Source organism: Cryptomeria japonica, chromosome 1, assembly GCF_030272615.1.
Source record: "Cryptomeria japonica chromosome 1, Sugi_1.0, whole genome shotgun sequence".
Lineage (NCBI taxonomy): Eukaryota > Viridiplantae > Streptophyta > Pinopsida > Cupressales > Cupressaceae > Cryptomeria > Cryptomeria japonica.
Window position 1 is genome coordinate 534,972,213 of NC_081405.1, and position 15,635 is coordinate 534,987,847.

Here is a 15,635-nt window from a genome sequence, read left to right on the forward strand (position 1 = left end):
CTTTTATTTTGGGTTGTGGGAGCCTATTTTTAAAACCCATGTATTTGGCTATGGGAGCCAAAGCTACCCATGGTTGTTTGGTGCTTTCTTGTCCTTTTGTTAGGACAAATTTTTGGCTAAGGGTTCCAGATCCATTCAAAATCTGATTGTAAAGGGTTTTGGGTCCCTTCAAAACTTATTTTTTCCTTAATCAAAAACTTATGTGTCAATCAAACTACATAAACAACTTACTAACAATTATAACATCTCAAAATGGTTTCAATAGGAGAAGTCCAAAGCCCAACTATCATGCATAGAATTTTCATGGCATGAAAATTCAAATAATTTTTTATTTTTTTACACAACCTTACTAGGTAAGTTATGCTCACAATAGTTTAAAAACTGATAAAGTTCATCTCTCACCATTAACATTACTACTATACTATCAATCCTAACATTACACCTTACGCAATTCTTGTTAATATCATTATTGTTGTTATATTTTGTTTTATTACTATCCTCATTACTATTACACTAGCATGAAATCCCTTATTATCCCATGAATCAATTGAATGCCCAAAATTTTTCCCCTTCTTAAATTGGGTTGATAATGGAATTAGAAGAATAGTCTAACTTCCTTAATGGTCGCATAACATTATTGTTTCTAAGAGCTATTCCACCACTAATTTTTAGATCTATTATTCCAACATTTGCATTGAGTTTTTCAGTTGCAATATAGTCAAGCTTGCATTATACTTTAATAGTAACATTATTATCTCTTGAATCTACTTTAGCATTACCTGCAACAAGATATTACAATTCTTAATTTATTTCTTTTTGTTGGCTTGATGATGATGATATAGTTGTAATATGTTGTTTGATGACTTTTTTTGTGTTTTCATTGATGGAAACCATGTTTGTTCATTCATCTAGGTCATCTAGATTAACTGGTATAGCCTAATTGGTAGTGGATTCAGTTAGACAACAAAACTACCAAGTTGTTGTCAATCGGTAAACATGAACAATCGCTTGATCATCCAAATGGTATGGACGATTGGAGAATAGTTACACATTGTTGTTTTACAGGAGTGTTGGAGATAGGAACATGCACCTATATTATAAACAACATCAATAGATTCAATGTATTGAGTGAGTTATGATGGATTTTCCAGTCATAGTCAGGGAGAACATAGAACTAGTATAGTAGAGTTAGTTTGGTCAGTAAGCAGTGGATTTATTGTTATATTTTTGAGTTATGAATTGATTTGCCTACAAAAGGAAAGTGTAATGAGTGGGAAAATATAAAAGGTGACTAGGTTCATTTAATCTAGGAAATTTTTCCAAGGTTCTCAACCGACTTATCTGAGTTCTTTATAAGGAGATGTAAGTTGTATGATTTCATACATCAAGAGAGAGAATTTGATCGTGCAGTTGGAGAAGTTAGGGTTTGATTTTTAGTCAGTGATAGAAGCTGAGAAGAAGTGGATCTAATCAAGTGTAAAGGTGCTAACTTCAGATCAATTGAACTTGTTGTCTTCCTAATAGTTGCAGCAAGAAAATCCTCTAACAAGGTCACTCATAACAGAGTCCGGTAGGATCCTAGCAGGTCTAAAGGTGAAATCCTCTAACAAGGTGACACATTAGCTTGTAGCTATAAATCCTAGTAATGTGGGTAGCTCCTAATAGGGTTGGGTCCTAATAGGACTTATTGTATAGCTCTTATCCAGGCTAAAATACTTTTAACTGGGTGTGCCCCTAACAGGATGGTTGTATGACCTTAACCTATCATATCTCTATATTATAGATAGTAGATCCTTGTGGGTACTAATTCCCACCATGGTTTTTCCCATTTGGGTTTCCACATGAAAAATCATTGTGTTATGGTTTTCATGCTTTGTTGGATTTTTTCTTATGTGGTTATATTTCTTGCATGCTTATTGATTTTCAAGTTGGTGAAAGTAGTTATTAGATTCATTAAGTTTTTGCTTGCATTGATTCACCCCCCCTCTCAATGCCTTATAAGTTTTTCAATTGGTATCAGAGCATAGTTTCCTTAAGGCTTAACTGCTTGGGAAGGATCTGTAAGGCTAACATGGGGGAAGGTTTAATGACTTACAAAGAGCTTTCAAACAGGCTTACAAAATTTGAAGAGGCCTATAATAAAGTAAAGGTCAAGTACAACGATTGATTGGTTAAGAGAAGAGAGCTAGCTGAGCTGTTGTTGGAACTCAGTGAAAACAATTCATTTGAGGAAGAAACCATTAATGCCTTGTCTAATGAGGTGGAAAAGGTGAATGATGAAAATTCAAATATGAGGAGATAGTTGGAAGCCCTTACCATCAGAATGAGTCAAGAGTTGGAAGCCTCGGGGTCAATTGAAGACAAAATAAGAGATAAGGACCATGACATCTTTAAGTTAAACTAGGAGATTGGTACCCTGCATGCACATCTTCATGAGGAAAGAGAAGAAAAAGAGGAAATAAAAGCTGATCTAGACATGGCTATGTCTCTTAGAGAAAGTCTCACAAAGAAGAATGAGGAGATTACCAAGGATTTGGCTGATGCAAATGAGTTATTAGCTAAATTCAACAAGAGCACTGCTATGCTTGATGAGCAAATTCACATACAAATGCAAAAAGGAGATACACATGGCTTGGGACACACAACCTTTGAACAAGGAGAGTCCTCTGGTACCAAGGACACAATGCATGAAGTCAAATCCACATTAAATACCAAGAAGAACACTCGTAAGAGAACCTACAAACTAGTATCTTTTAACTATCATAAGGTAGGTCATACTACAAATGTTTGTAGAAGTAGATCCAATACTTTTGATGGATATAGACCTAATGCATATGAAGGATATAAGCCTAGTAATTTTGATGGATATTGCTTCAACTACAAAAAGTATGGGCATAGAACTATTGAGTGCAAGTCGAGAGTGAATAATCAAAGATCTTACATGGATCAGAGGTCTGAAGGTGAATAGAAGATATCTTACAATGACTAGATGAACCCTACTTGGCAGAGACCTTATGTGAACCAGTCTAGTCCATATGAAATAGAGAATAGATGGAATGTGATATGTTCAAACTATCACAACTATGGTCATGTGGCTATGAATTGATGATGAAGAACTAATAGAGGCAACACTGGACCTTGGAGAGGATCTAGAATGGCATGTTTCCACTATTACAAAATGGGACACATTGCAAGGTTTTGTAGAGATAGAATGAACCAATCGGTTAATCAGTCCATTGATTGGAAAGGAAAGAAGAAGGTAGATGTGGAAGGAACCAAAAATGAGATGAATAGGATATGGAGGAAGAAAAGTGAGGAGAAACCATCAGAGGATTCAAATTCTTCACCTAGTTTGGAGAATCCCTCACCGGAAAACTAACCTATGTATGAAGCTTAGGGGTAGCATATTTTCAGATCCATTTCTGGATCCCCTAAATGCTATGTGATAAGTCAAATCTGCATGTTTTGATGCAATATGATGTTATAAAATGATTTTAAACTGGTTACATCTCAAACCGGTAAACTGGATGTTATATGAGAACTAGTTGTAAGTTTTAGGGTTGAACAGTGATTAGGGTATGTTCAACCTATTTAGCATTAAATGTAGTTGGTATAAGGCAAAAAAAAAGGTGTTTAATAGACTCATTTGTCACTTAGCATTTTCAAGAGAACATTTAGAGAGAGACAAAAGCATAGAAGAGTATTTTATTGCTAATTTGGTGAAGTTGATAGCGGATTGTGAAGATTTGTGGAAAATTGAATCGGTGGAAGAGCATTCTGACCAGAAACCTTAGTTGTGAAGAAGTTTGAAGGTATTTCTCTATGAATCTGAATCTATGTTTGATTTTTTACAATGGATACACCACATATTGTTGATATTACTAAGAGACCTCGATCAGACTTTAAGAGACATCCTCATAAGTCCACGAAGATAGATCCAGCTAGAGCCCTATCCAACAGGCCCTATGGAGTTTTACATGTTTGAGAAATTTGATCATACATCCATTGCAAACTAGAGGAATTGGGTACTTTTTCCATCCTTAATGTGAGATATGTTCTGAGTAGGATCCACGATCACTTCATGTGGTTGGATAGACCACACAAGATCATAAAATAGGCTATCCATGTTGTCACCAGATTATGTGCTACCGATGAAGTTCCTATTTTAAGATCAATCCTGAAGGATGAGGTTATTTGATGACAAAGTCAAAGTGGGATGGTCGCGCCATGACGGTGAATGAAATAGAAGATCCAAAAGTGAAGTTTGCATCCATGGTCATCGACTATAGAGTATACCATTCAAGTCAGATGAATAGCATTCCTGAAGCTACTATCCACACAACATACTAGATGTTGAAAGATAATGTGATTATGACCTAGTAGAGGCCTTGAGAGAACAATTGATGTTGAATCTTGAATCAATCAAGAAGGAAAAGAAACAAAAGTTCAAGTTTGGTCAGTTGATTATTGGATTGTTTTTCTATTTTTAAAATTACTTTCCCGGTATAGGTGATATCTAATGGTTTGAGGATACACCGGCAACCTTGCAAATCAAGAACAACATTAAGATGCTTGGCAATGAGTTTACAAAGACTATCTGGGGATATTTCAAGGATTTCTAGAAGAAAATGCATGTTAGAGAGAGGATACCTGAGGATGTAGTGAAAAGGTATGAAGACTCCATTTTTTTTATGGTTGATACTGATACTAGTCAGATGGAGGCTACAGAACCAAGGACTTGATGGGTCATGCCTATGGGGTATGAGGTAGGAGAAGATATCTTGATTATTTATGTTGAAGACCTCCTATCTAAACCGGTAGATCCTAGTGAATCTAGGTTTAGCACATTTAAAGAGAAATCATTATAGGTACATGATAAAATGGCCAAACCGGTAGTTGCCAAAAAGCTCATGAAAGAGGTTATGGAATTTGTTGTTGCACAAGGCTTCACAAAGGAGATGATTGATAAAGAAAGAACTCTATTTGAAGCACATAAGGTAGGAACCTCTAGGGAGGCAGGAACCTCTAGTGTCTTCACTGGTAGACAAACTAGGAGTGTAGATGTCAAGAAGGAGAAGCCCCCTCCTCCTCCAAAGATATAAATCAGGAGAAAAGAAAATGAAGAGAAGCCACCAAAACCTAAAGCACCTAGACCTACAAGAAAAAGAAAGAAAGAACAAGGGCAAATAGTTTTTACGGTTGTAGTAGAGGAAGAGGTAGAGGAGACAAAATCCAATGACGATAAGAAAGAATTAAGGGCAAGTGGCAAGAAGTCTAAAGTGGTTGGTTCACCCACTGTCGAATTAGTTAAACCACATGTAACTAAACCTATTTCTCTTGAGAAATTGTTGAGTAATATAAGGAAGTATGTAATATTGATTGGTGTAAAAAAGCACTATAATAATTTTGGTGAGGAAGAGAAGAAAAAAATTGGAGATTTAGTTGTTTGGTTTATGAATCATTATAGAAAAGCATTTATTGAATTATAAGGACATATATCTGATTCTTTGTAAAAAAAATTGGAAGCTAGATGGCAGACTCCACTTCAATAGGATAAAGAAATAATAGAGTATGTATTTTTGCATTTACGACTAGTGACCCCCAAGGAGGAAGTGAAGGAAATTATTTCAAAGCCAAAATCATTATTTCGCACCAAAAAGAGGTTAACAAGATTGCTTGTTAGTGAGTCCATGTCTATGCAAACTAAGACTAAAGAAATTTTGAAAGCATTTTTAGGACTTGTAAGAGAACTAGAACTAGAGATGATAGAGTCTTCTAAGGAAGAAGATATCCCTGAAGCACTGGTAATTGAAGTTGTACACTAGGTGTGTTTGAAATTGATGAGATACCAGTTGATACTCAAGCAAAGAAAGAACCAGAAGGTGGTGCTACATCAGTTCCTACTATCACAGTGATACCAGAAGATATTCCAATCGGTAATGATGAAGAGCAGACACAGACACAAGTGAATGCACAAATAGATGATGTGCAAACCACAGAGCCACCAATAAAGACATAAGAGATGAAAGAGAGTGTACATATAGATGTCGTAACCACAAAGGAACCAAAGAAGGCAGAAGTGAAGCAGAAGGAAGAAGAAAAAGAGCAGAAAGTGACCTACCAGTCACTTCTAAAAAAATCATTGATGATGATGAGGATGATGATACAATGAGATTTAAAGGACCAATAAATATGGATTCATTGAGTCCAATAGAATTGATGGAGATTGCATCTGTAATGCAATCCAAGGCCAAGAAGAAGATAATGAGAAATCAGAGGAGAGAAGCTCAAACTATACAGACTGCAGTTGACATATTTCCAGTCTGTTACCAGAGACTAATACTGAACATCTCACAACTCCCATTCAAAACCTGGACCACTTGGTCACAACAACAAGGGACCAAATGAAGAGTCTTGGAGAGGTTGCTCTACATAATATAGAGAAAGAATATGAAAAGAAAAGAATTGAGATATTGATCAAGGAAATTGACAAAGACAAAGAAGCTCTTGCAGTGAATATGGACTTGTAATAGTGGGAAAATGGTGAATGATAGATCAAGAGGAAAACTACCCTTTCCCTCAAAGAGAGATGAGAGTTTCACTATTGATTATCCTTCAAGCACTTTTCATGATTACATTAGGAAGAGGAGAGGATAATTCACTAGATTCAATCTCTCCACACAAAGATGGTAGATTGAATTATGAATAAATTGGGAATACTATGTTGATCCCGTCTTCCTTGTTTGAAATGAAAAGGAATTGATTGAATTATGTAGTGCAAAAGTGACAAAGAATTGATTCTAACTTGAAATTAGAATATGGGATGAAGTTGTGCACCTGGATCTGGCAGTAAAATGTCAAGACAAAGTTGGCCTGGGAATTTGAGGAAAAGTTGTCCGGAACATGGCGGGAATGTACACGGTCCTTCGAAAAATCCACGAAACAAAAAAAGGGTTTTTATGTCTCTACAAATGAAGCCTAAATTTGATAGTACAGCTACACAACTGCAACCTAAACATAGAAAAAAGATGAAAATGGGTTGGCATTGGGGGTTTGCCTTTAGGTAAAACCCTAGTTTTGGAATTAACCAAGTAATGAAAGAAAGTATTTGCAAGTAGATGTAAATGAAAGATTGAATTGTAAGTCACGTCAATAGAGGTTGTAGTAGTATTGTTGATAGAAATGCTTGTGTGGAATTGAATGTTGAAATCAATCTCCTCTTCAATGGTTGAATCCTTGACTTGAGTGCGACACTTATCCTTGAAGGGAGACTTGAGAATGCTCAATGCTAGAAAAGAATGCTTGAATGCTTAAATGCTCTTGAATGCTTGATCGCTTGTACAACTTGACTCCATCCATCTTTGACCTCTCCAACTTATCAAATTTCCACTTATGCCAATGAGAGGACACATGCCCCTTAAATACATGTTAGTGGATTTGAATTTCATCATAGGCCGACATCGGGGAAGTTTCCCACCCGAGGCACAACCAACAATGCAACCCTAGTAAGGGTCCTGCCCCAATATAGGGTAGGGAAAGGGGTACCATGCTCCTATCCAAGGGGGGAAAGTGGTGCCATGCCCCTGTCCTACCCCTTTCTCCAGGGCAAAGTGTGGACGAGGTGATGCAGAGGCCAATGAAGAAGCTGTTTCCGCAAGATAAGAAATCTTCGGTCTTTGATCAGGCTAGAGGATTTGAATTCGCATGTGTGAGGACCCTAATGTAGTAAAAAATTGCTATGGTCACAATTTTATGATACTACATTTATCCCCCACTCTAGCATGAGTATAAGTGTACACCAATATTGCCAATAAAGTACAAGGAAACAATATTGAAATACTTTTACCACGTCAAGGAGATAAGATGCGCCAAGCCCCGAGTGGACTTAGGATCTTACGACTTGGATTGACAAAGTAAAAGGGAAGATTGAGAAGGGGAGAACAATGACCATAGGTAGAAAAGTTCCCTTCACTATGAGTCATGAAAGCAAGGATACCAAAGATTACAAAGAAAAACAAGGTTCATTAAGTAATTCTAAGTATCACAAGAAGTGAGCAGAGTGTATGCCCCGCATTAAAGAAATCGCACATTCCTTATCAAGAGCAATTTCTATAAGGTAGGATACACTGAAGAGAGAAAAGGAAGGAGCACTTTATCAGTAGGATTTAGCCCCCAATTGAGGTATAAATCCAAGGATAATGAACGCAAATCAAAAGGTAGTGTCACTTTCCTCAGGGTCATTTTGTTGTATGATAACTCATTTATATCATGTATGTATATGCATATAATAATATTCATTCCCCAAATAAGGACACTATCTTATAAGAAAGGGAAGAGATGATGTCTTTTGAGTCAACATGAAAGAGACCAAGAAAAGATCTCAATGCTTTGCATCATCCCCAAGTAGACATTAAGGGAACAATAGAAGAACAAGGATACACATAGAAGAATGGTCACAAAAAGAAAGAAAGGAGGGAGAGAGAAGATCTAAAGTGCTAATATTGCTATTCTAGCACGACATTCACCTCCTGGTCTTGCTGATCACTATTTCAGGAAGGTGAGCAACATGCTAGAGGAGAAACATAGAGCACAACATTTTAGGTCCTCTAATGTCTAAGCTGATAGTTTTGATACTTAATATAAGTACAGATCCAATAACCAACAAGATGAGAGAGGGGGGGTGAATCATCCAAACTTAATCATCCATAAAAAACATTAGATTCAACCTCGGTAACATATATATCAATCATATAACCAAAAACTGTCAAACATGCAAACTCAAAAGCATATGAACAATATAAACCTCATAAAACCAGATTTAACGTGGAAACCCAAATAGGGAAAAACCCCTGTGGGATTTCGGACCCACTAAGAAATATACTCTTCTAGAGTATGCTCGATTAAAAGCAAATCCTGTTAAAGATTACAAACACATTGCTAGATGTGACCTGGTTAAGGGATTTCCCTCAGATCTATTAAGATCTTCAGTTTGTTAGAAGTGACCTTGTCAAAGGATTTCAAACACTCAATCAGAATGTCACCTTGTTAGAGGATTTACATATAAGACTGTTAAGTCCACTCGGTTAAGAGATTTCCTATCACTTTCACAAAATAACAATAATACAATCTGTCTGCAACTTCACATCTAAAATGCTAAAGAAGATTCCTATTTGTTCAATACAATCTACACATAGAACTAATCTTGTCTATCTGTTGGGCATCAATACTTTGTTATTCTAAGAGGTCTTCAAGCTTTTGTGCTTGGTTATCACTATGTAGTATCCCTGTGCATACACTTGCCCGCATACATTGTTTATCAACAATTTCCTATTTATAAACAATCTTCTAACCGCTTAATCTCATTGATCACATTTCCCATGATCAATCATAGCCATCAGATCTTCAATCTTGTCCAGGTTCATTGTATCTTTCGATCTGAAAACATTTTACCCCACCTTGGAACTTGCACATTCACCTTGGAACTTGTGTTAGGGTAATGCGGTTCAATCTGAGTTGTAGATCTTCTTGCTGACTTTCTATTGCCTTAGATTTGCTTAAAGAACTTCTTCCACGACTTACCAATCATTGATCCACTCCAGCTCATCAGCTTCTTTCATTAAATATCACATGTAAACATTTAATGCATTCTGTTATAGCTCGGTTACAACTCGGTGAATACTAAACTTCACTCGGTAGACATTCTATCTTCATTAACTGACTGTGATAACCTTAGGGTTTACCGACTAGGTTCTTTGCTTGATAACATAGTATAGTATTAACCTTTACATTTTACAACATATGTATGATGTTAAAACAATCTAAAACATCAAGATCTCATCATTGTCTAACACGGTAGTAGTTGCCCATTGAATATCTTATCCCCTTATTCATCATATTCTTTCCTATGTATTTACCAACTTCTTTATAATCTTCATATCATACTTCTCAAGATATGGCAAAATCATACTGAATTACAAAATCAATTTCTTGACATAAATGACAAAATAATAATATCAAGATAGTAAAACATCTTTAGTCAGTTATGTCCATAATCATCAACAACCTTCTCAATATCCTTATAATTTAATATTGCCAACAATCTCCCCCTTTGGCATTGATGGCAAAACCAATTGATTTGACCTTTAAAAGATTCAGATTGCTATCATTCTGAAATGCTTGAAATGCTCTCCCCCATACATTAGACTTCTCTTCTGTTTCAGTCTTTATTTCAATCTGTAGTCTTCTAGTCTTCTATCGTATATTCTCAGTCTTCTCCTCCTTAGGTGTTCTCTCCCTTAGGTAGGTCTTTTCCCCCTGGGTAGGTCTTCTCCCCCTTTGACAACAATGCCAAAAAGAAAAAAAAATGTTTCTGTAAGAAATTATTGCCTACTGTTGTGTATCAACAGGGTCTCGGTCAGAGAATTTGTTTACAATTCTTGTTCCCTATATCATTCTCTGTATTATTCCAGTATTAATTCCAGTACACTTTCAGAAAAACATTCTAAAGTGTATCACTCCTACATCAACTCCCCAAAAGATTCAATAGAGTCATCGAAGTGATGCTTTCACCGAACTCAGTCAGTGAGTAAAAGATAGGGGTAGGACCCCTAACTTACTTCTGAGATATTCAAAAGTGTCCCTTGGTAGTGGCTTGGTGAAGATATCAACTATTTGCTCCTTTGTGTTAACATATTCCAACACCACTTTCTTCTCTTGAGCTTCTTCTCTAAGATAATGATATTTGATAGATATGTGCTTTGTCTTAGAGTGCATAACAAGGTTCTTTGAAATATTAATGGCACTAGTATTGTCACATAATATAGTTACTAGCTCGGTAAATTTCTCATTTATACCTTCCAATAGTTGTTTGATCCACGCAATGTTGGTACAATTCAATGCTGCTGCAACATATTCAGTTTTGGCTGTTGACTGAGAAACACATCCTTGTTTCTTGCTAAGCCAACTCACTAGTCTTTCTCCTAAGAAGAAAGCTCCTCCACTTGTGCATTTTTCTGTCATCAATGTTGCCTTCCCAATCAGCATCAGTATAAAGTTTTAAATCAAAATCATTTCCTTTCTGATATACTAAGCCATAATCTTCAGTGCCTTTTAAGTATCTGAAAAGTCTTTTGATTGCCGTCATGTGTATTTCCTTAGGATCTGCAAAGAATCTTGCAACAATACCTACTGCATGTGCTATATCTGGCCTACTGTGAACAACATATTGTAGTTTTCCAGTCATAGATCGGTAGAGTGTCTCATCAACAGATGTAGATTCATCATTCTTTGATAGTTTACAGTTGGTAGTCATAGAATTACTTACTAGTTTTGAATCCTCCATTCCAAATTTCTTCAATATTTCCTTTATGTACTTAGACTGAGTAATGAAAATCTCATTTTTCATTCGCAGTATCTGTAAGCCTATAAAATACTTTAACTCACCGATTAATGACATCTCAAATTCTTCTCTCATTTCATTTCCAAAGTTCTTGCATAAAGAGTCATTTCCATAAAATATAATATCATCAACAAATATGGCTGAGATTAGTATTCCATTTTCATCATTCTTCATGTACATGTTGTTGTTCTCACTTGTCCTTATAAAACCAATCTTAATCAAATAAGAGTGTAATCTCTCATACCATGCTCTAGGTGCTTGTTTCAGACCATATAAAGCTTTGTTCAATTTACATACCTGATCTTTATTATTGTCTTCAACAAATCCTTCAGGTTGTTCAATGAAAACTTCTTCTTCTAATATTCCATTCAGAAATGCAGATTTGACATCCACTTGATATACCTTGAAGTTCTTGAAAGCAGCATATGCCAACAATGTTCTTACTCCTTCAAGTCTAGCAACAGGTGCAAAAGTCTCACCATAATCAATTCCTTCTTCTTGGGCATAACCTTTGCAAACTAATCTTGCTTTGTTTCGAATGACCTCACCTTTTTCATTTAGCTTGTTTCTAAAGATCCACTTTGTACCGGTTACACTTTTGTCCTTCGATCTTGGGACCAGTGTCCATGTGTCATTCTTCTTGATTTGATCAATCTCTTCTGTCATAGAATTTATCCAATCTTCACTGTTAAATGCCTCTTTCACTATTCTCGGTTCAAATTTAGATATCAAACATGTGTTATGTCTCAGTTTGTTCCTTTTCATCACTGGATCATCCTTATCTCCTATAATCTGACTTGGTGCATGGTGCCTTCTGACATACTTGGCTAATACAGGCTTGGTAGGCTTTGTATGATCTTCTTCATCACTCGGTAACTAGATATTTTCTTCATTTTCTTCAATAGTTATCTCGGTAGGACTTCTCGGTTGCACATAAACAAATTCATCATAGTCTTCCAGTTCTTTGGAATTTCCTTCATCATTTCTTTCTGCAAATTCATCAATTTTCACATTTGCACTTTCTACTATTTTGTTAGATGATTTGATCAGACATTTAAATGCTTTGCTTCTAGAAGAATATCCTAGAAATGTTCCTTCTTCACTTTTCTGATCAAACTTGCCATTTCTATCATCTTTATGAACATAGCATTTACTTCCAAAGATCTTAAAATAACTTACATTAGGTTTCTTGCCATACGAAATTTCATAAGGTGTCTTCAAAGTACCTTTTTTCAATTGAACTCGGTTCAAGGTGTAAACAGCTGTGCTTATTGCTTCTCTCCAAAATGTTTGTGGAACCTTCTTCTCAATCATTAGTGTTCTAGCACAATCCACAATAGATCTATTTCTTCTTTTAGCTATTCCATTCTGCTATGGAGTTCTCGATGCAGAGACTTGTCTTTTTATACCATGATCATTGCAAAATAGGTTAAACTCATCAGATGTAAACTCTCCTCCTCTATCTGATCTAAGACATTTCAATTGTCTTCCTGTTTCATTTTCAACTCTTGCCTTGTACCATTTAAACATTTGGAAAGCTTCTAATTTTTCTTTTAAAAACATTATTGACATCATCCTTGAATAATCATCCACAAATAATATGAAATACTTATCACCATAATAACTTTGAACTTTCATAGGACCACAAAGATTATTGTGCACAAGATCTAAAATTCCCTTAGAAGTGTAGGACTTACTTGTAAAGCTAGATCTTGTCATCTTACCCATATGGCATCCTCGACACATAGCATTCTCAGGTTTTTCAAGACTCGGTAGACCTCTTACTTGGTGCTTCTTACTTATTTTGATCAGATTATCAAAATTAACATGACAAAACCTTTTATGCCATAACCAGGTATTATCAATCTTTACATGCAAACACTTATTGTGAGTTGATTCAAGGTGAATTGTATTACCTTTTGTTTGTGTCCCGGTAGCAGCTAACTTTCCATTCTTGTCATGAACTTTGACAATTCCTTTCTAAAATTCTATTTGGTAACCTGTGTTGTTTAGCTGTGCTACACTCAACAAATTATATTTCAAACCTTCAACCCAATAAATATCATTGCATCTTGCATTATCAAGAAGTGTTATGGATCCTTTACCTCTTACCAGATATGGTGCATCATTACCAAATCTAACATAGCCTCCATCATAATCTTCTAACATAACAAACTTGTGTTTATCTCCTGTCATATGATGTGAGCATCCACTATCTATAATCCAAGAATCATTAGTGTTTATGTGAGATATTAGGGCTTTTTCTTCATACCTTTCTTCATCTGATCCATCCTTGATAGCCACATAAACAACTTCCTCTATATCAGTCTCATTTCATTTATCATCATCAGATTCCTCATCAACAATTAAGCATGTCTTTCTATCTCTTCTTTTGAAGTCTCAGTGTCCTCTGTAATGATTATCTTTTTGTTTGTCATCTCGGTAATCTCTCTTTTGGGTGAAATCTTTGTCATGACAGTTAGAAGCCATATGTCCAATCTTATCACAATTGAAACATTTCAAAGGTAGTTTTCCTTTATACTTACCTTTGCCTCTCGGTAACCTTTTGGCCAATAGTGCTTCAAACTCTTCTTGCTTTCTGATTTCTTCATACAGTTTGTGTACCTCCTCCATGTTCTTCTGAAATCTTTCACTTGCTCCACTGTGATCTCCTTCAGAGTACTTATACTTTCTTTCATTGTAATCATTAGATTCATTCAGATGAAAAGAACTAAATGTAGATTCAACTTTATTTACCGATGACCCATAATTATCAAAATTACTTAACTCAAATGCATGTAGCTTACCAATAGTAGCATCCAAGAAAACTGGCATATTAGGTATAGACCTCAATTCATTGATTCCAGAGACTCAGATTGCATAGGCAGGTAGAAGGGTTCTTAACAACTTACTTGTCACATCCTTTTCTTCAATAGTTCCTCCTGCTCCTTTGATTTGATTTACAATCTCCTTTAGTCTTGTACTGTACTGGGTTATGTTCTCACCGTCATTCATCCTCATAGATTCAAGTTGTCCTCTTCAACTATCTACTTTGGCTCTTTGAACATGTTCATCTCCTCCACATACAGATATTGGCTTAGTCCACATTGCCTTTGCATCATTGTAGCCTTCTAGATCATTAAACTCAGAATTGGTTAATGCAGATGTTATTTCAATCATTGCTTGAATATGTTCTTTCTTCGCCTTTATCTCTTCCATAGTCAATGGATAGGTGCTCAGTGCAACAAAATCATTCTCCAGATAGTATATAGCATATTCTCCAACTCCTGATAGATGTAGCTTCATCCTTTTCTGCCATGTAGAGAAACTTGACTTATTCAGCTTAGGTGCATCCCTTTTATACATCTTTGGATCTTTAACTCAAGTGTCTTTAAATTTTCCTTTTGGAGTCCAAAGCTCTGATACCAATTGATAGTTCTAATACTTAATATAAGTACAGATTTGATAGCCAACAAGATGAGAGGGAGGGGGTGAATCATACAAACTTAATCATCCATAAAAACATCAGATTCAACCTCAGTAACATATATATCAGTCATATAACCAAAAACTATCAAACATGCAAACTCAAAAGAATATGAACAATATAAACCTCATAACACCAGATTTAACGTGGAAACCCAAATAGGGAAAAACCACTGTGGGATTTCAGACTCACTAAGAAATATACTCTTCTAGAGTATGCTCAGCTAAAAGCAAATCCTGTTAAAGATTACAAACACATTGCTAGATGTGACCCGATTAAGGGATTTCCCTCAGATCTATTAGGATCTTCACTTTGTTAGAAGTGACCTTGTCAAAAGATTTCAAACCCTCAATCAGAATGTCACCTTGTTAGAGGATTTACATATAAGACTGTTAAGTCCACTCGGTTAAGATATTTCCTATCAATTTCAGAAAATAACAGTAATACAATCTGTCTGCAACTTCACATCTAAAATGCTAAAGCAGATTCCTATTTGTTCAATACAATCTAGACATAGAACTAATCTTGTCTATCTACTGGGCATCAATACTCTATTATTCTAATAGGTCTTCAAGCTTCTATGCTCGGTTATCACTATGTAGCATCCCTGTGCATACACTTGCCCGCATACATTGTTTATCAACAGTTTCCTATTTATAAATAATCTTCTAACCACTTAATCTCATTGATCACATTTCCCATGATCAATCATAGCCATCAGATCTTCAATCTTGTCTAGGTTCATTATAT